The sequence below is a fragment of the Zalophus californianus genome, chromosome 15 (assembly GCF_009762305.2).
Source record: "Zalophus californianus isolate mZalCal1 chromosome 15, mZalCal1.pri.v2, whole genome shotgun sequence".
NCBI lineage: Eukaryota > Metazoa > Chordata > Mammalia > Carnivora > Otariidae > Zalophus > Zalophus californianus.
Genome location: NC_045609.1, coordinates 71,509,300 through 71,513,655, shown reverse-complemented (window position 1 = coordinate 71,513,655; position 4,356 = coordinate 71,509,300). Strand labels below are relative to the sequence as shown.

Below are 4,356 nucleotides of genomic sequence, written 5' to 3'. Positions count from 1 at the left end.
GCCCTGCCTCTACCGACTTTTAGTTTGGGGCCTGTATTCCCAATCTGCCCCTGGAATTCAGAATGTCCAGACGATGGCTCTGTGGGGGTCCTGGGGACCAAGGTTTGCAGAGAAGAGTGTCGTGTGTGGGAGGGAAGAGTGAAGTCAGAGGGTGCCCCGTTGGTCCCCAGCAGCAGGTCACAGTGGCACCTCTGTGTTTCCGCATTGACCAAGTGAGGGCTGCCCATGGGAGCCCAAATGCCAAAGAGGCCAACATGTCTTGGAATGAGGGCCAGCATCCAAAGACACACACCGCACAGAAATCTCCAATTCCAGGCAAGTGCTGTAGCAGCCCCGTCAGTCAGGGCTTCTGAAGGCTGTACAGCGTGCCTTCACCATCGCAGCATATCTGGGCAAAGGGAAGAAGAGGAAGGCAAAAACAAAAACAAACAAACAAAAAAAACCCCAAAACGAACAAAAAAATAAAACTCAAGGTACGGCTCCCAAGCCGGAGATTAAGCCCTAAAGGGCTGGCTGCGAATCACCACGGTGGGAGCAGTTCTCTCCCCACACCCTCCTTGCCTTTCCCGCTGATACCAAAGTCCCTCTCTCACCCACAAGCACACGCCAACCTTTCACTTTGTTCCCTAGAGCTCAGACACTGGGGCTGCTCAGAAAGATCTGGGAGCTTGCAGAGCATTGTGGGTACTGACATGCAAATGAGGAGCGCAACCAAGCGTGTCCCACATTGCTTCAGAGGACCTGAATTTTTTATGGCTTGTATGTGCTTTTTGATGTTTTCATTGTCTCCAGCATAACTGATATGCATTGCATTCTGATTCTGACAACTAGAAGTTTCTTTCTTTCTTTCTTTCTTTCTTTCTTTCTTTCTTTCTTTCTTTCTTTCTTTCTTTCTTTCTTTTTCTTTTCCTGGAGGTGGTCTTCTCTGCCTCAAAACAAAACAAAACAAAAACAAGGGGGGAGAAAAACAAAACAAAAACCAAAAAAATCCACCATAACAAACTGAGGTTACTTTAAGAAGTGAAATATTTTAAGCAAACCCAACCACAGGAGCAACCAGGAAAGGAAAACATGTTGATTCTCTTAAATTCCTTGGAGGCAAACAACTCCAGCTTTCCTACCTCACTTAAAGGGACAACTTCCAGAAAGGGGGGGGTGCTGTTTTTCTCATGGTGGTCAGTGGTGAGGAGGCTGTTGCTATTATGAAATACGCCCTCCCCATCTGTTTGCACTTGCTCCTAATGAAGTTGGGGAAGTTCATTTGGAAAAAGTGAGAGCCTTACAGGACCTCCTCCCCTACACACACACACACACACACACACACACACACACACACACACACACTTCAAGGACGAAGTGAACTTTTAAGGGGATCATTTCATTTTATAGCCATTTGCCTTTAAAGGATCCAGAACACCATCTACCCACTCCAAATACCTCAGATTCAGTGGTTTTTCTGGTTTGGCTGAGGGAAGGAATTGCTGGACAAATCACAAGAAAGACATTTCGGCGAGAATCCTGCCAACTGCCCACCCCCCAACTCAGGTGACTAAGATTGTCAGGTAATGGGCTGGGTCTGAGAGAACCTGTCAGAACCTGGACACTGGACCTTCCGAGCATTCCAGCTTCATTCCAACCTTAACCACACAAAGAGAAAACAGGGCAAATCTTGTCGATGTGAACACAATGGCAATCTCTATAACAATCCTAATGAACCTTGCATTTTGCTTGCCATTCTGCTCATCCAAGGATTTGCGACTCATCGTTCCAACCTCCACAGATCTCCTTTGTCCAAATTCAGCATCATTCTTTCCATTCAGCAACACGCTGTGCTTCCATCGGCCTCGGATGACTCGTTCGCCAGGAACAGACAACTTTCCCACTCCCCAGTGCCCCTACTCCCCACCTTCCATATCCAGGACAAGTTAGACCCAGTTGCTCTTTGCCATCCCTCTTTGGAACTTTCTCCCACATTCCTCCACCTTCGCTGCAATTCCCCCACAGGTTCCCACTGCCTCCAGGTTCCGAGGCCAGAGCTGCAGAATGGCACCCTCAGGGGCAGAACTGCTCCTCTGGCCACTTCTGTCCCCATCCTCAGCTTCCAGCTGCTTTCCTGGCTCACAGGCAGTGTTCCAAGTATTTCTGAATGAAAGAAGGCAGCACTCCATGTTTATTAAACAGTTTCAGACACTTGGCATCTAATTTCCACTAAAGGCCTGAGAGGTAGGTATTAGCATTTTCATTTCACAGGCGATAAATTCGAGGCCCTGAGAGGGTACACGACTTGCCCAAAGTCCCCAGCTGTTAAGCGTCCAAAGTTCAGAGATCTCCTGGTGACATACCCTTTCTCCAGAAGAGACACCTCTCAGTCCCTTCTCCATTGTGAAGACACTCCCACAAATAACATTTCTGGGACCTCCGCAATGACCCCGTCAAGTAGATATTAATAACAACCCTGCTTTACAAATGCAGGACCGAGTAGCATAAATCCCTGCATTCCTATTGCAGTTCTGTTCTTTTTCCAGAACCTTCTTTGAAAGACCACAACAACTGCTGTGATTAAAAAGGAGTCTGATTCTCCCCTGGCCTAAGCCACTGGGAGGGGAGGAAGGTCGGTGAGGAATTCCAAGAAGCTATGTTAACCTTTTCAATTATAAACGCCTTTAGGGACTTAATTCACGAAACCACTCTGAAGACCACAAGCATTTATGATCCTTCTAAATATGCCCACATGAGCCTCCAGAAGCATCTCAGGTAGTCGGAACCCAGCTCCGTAAAACACATAAATGCATTTAAAATAGCAGTAACTGTTTCCACCCTTCGATTTCTTTTTAATGACTGAGTGTACCCCAAATAGAAGTGTGGGCAGCCACCCCCTTTAGTAGCACTTTTTATATTTAACTTATCAGGATATAAATGGAAGCACAGAGGGCTCACATAGCAGCTCTGGGTTTATTTGCTTTCAACTTCAGAGCCAGACAGTCCTGAGTTCGTACTGACAATAAAAATAAAGAGAGACCCAAGCAAGCGTTCTCACCTCATCTCCGGCTTCCAGCCATCATGCCCTTCGGTACATCCAGTTTTCTCCCTCGGCAGCATCTGAGAGCTCTCCCGTGGGGAAAGGAGAGAGATGTCAAATGGGCTCAGCTTTTCAGATAATGAAAAGGGAGAGGACTTCTCGAGAAAGGCTTTGTGGTGGTGGCTACAGTAGGGCTCTAGGAAAACTCAAGCGGAGCAAATCAGGGCGAACCCAAAAAGAAACAATATTCCGCACTTCAAATTCGAGCTGTCCAAACTCCCCGCGCCCAACCCCTCCCCGGCACCCTCACGTTGTTTAGACTTCAGGCTCTTGAAGAAAATGTATTTCTTTTGACATTTAATAATGTCTGTTGACACGCAACATCCCTGCTAGGGCTTTTCATTTTTTTATTAAATGATGTAAATTCTGTAACTGAGACCAGTTGTCATCAAACATCAGAAGGCCAATCATGCCTCAAGTCATCAATATTTATTGTCCCTGGTTGGGGAGAGGCTGTTTTCAGTTTGGGGCAGATGGGTTTAATTTTTTAAGTGGGATAGTTAAAGCAGACGCACCTAGGATAAAATGTCAGGTCAGCGAGGATCTGCCGACATGGTACAATTGAGATGTTCAAGCAGCTGGAAGGAGGGGGGGACGGGGAGAGAAAGCTATCCAGGGAGAAGGGAGAGAGGGAAAGAGGAGGGGAGGCACAGACTAGGGAAGGGGGAAGAAAAAGAAGGGAAAAGAGAAAAACAAAAACAAAAACATATGCTCATCGACGCGTAGCATTTACAGGAACCAAAACCTCCACTGAAGGATATGCAGAAAGACCTGGGGAAGTGAGGAAGACGCCAGGCTCTGGAAGGGCAGGCTGTGCACCCCAGAGGTGGAGAAAGTGAAAGTGAAGTGCGGGAGAAGGAGGGAACGTGAAAGAGAACCTGAAAGAGAAGGCAAAAGGCAATAAATAAGATAAAAATGTGAGCAAAAGCGAATGACGAAGAATGAGAAAGGAAAAGGAAAAATGAGAGTAAAATAGAAAGGGAAAAGAAAGAAGGACAAGGGATAGGGGGATCCGTAGGAGAGAGAAAGCGAGAGAAGGAGTGAAGGGAGAGGCAGGGGCGGGAGGGCCGGCCTGGGAGGCGGGGCCCGTGGCGGACCAGGAAACAGGCCGCGCGCGGGAGGGGGCTTGGGAAATCTTTGGGCAGGCCAGTCCAGGGTCAGTCAGGAGAGGGTGGGGTTTGTCTTTGGCACCCTCACCTGGACTGCCTGTGCCCCCTCCGCCTCTTAGAATTCCCCTATTACAGGCAGGCTTCTGGAAGGTTCCAGAATTTTCTCGC

General features: G+C 47.8%; 1 long non-coding RNA gene across 2 annotated transcripts; it reads right to left on the bottom strand.

The window, feature by feature from the left end:
- Positions 1 to 1,160: 1,160 nt before the first annotated feature.
- Positions 1,161 to 4,091, bottom strand: LOC113923519. Of its 2 annotated transcripts, none has more exons than XR_003520352.2 (3): positions 3,595 to 4,091; positions 3,038 to 3,108; positions 1,161 to 2,142 (listed from the first exon to the last, which is right to left on the bottom strand). It is a non-coding gene; the product is annotated as an uncharacterized LOC113923519 (long non-coding RNA). The 2 variants fall into 2 exon arrangements; XR_003520351.2 differs by having other exon boundaries at positions 3,038 to 3,099.
- Between the last annotated feature and the right edge of the window lie 265 nt (positions 4,092 to 4,356).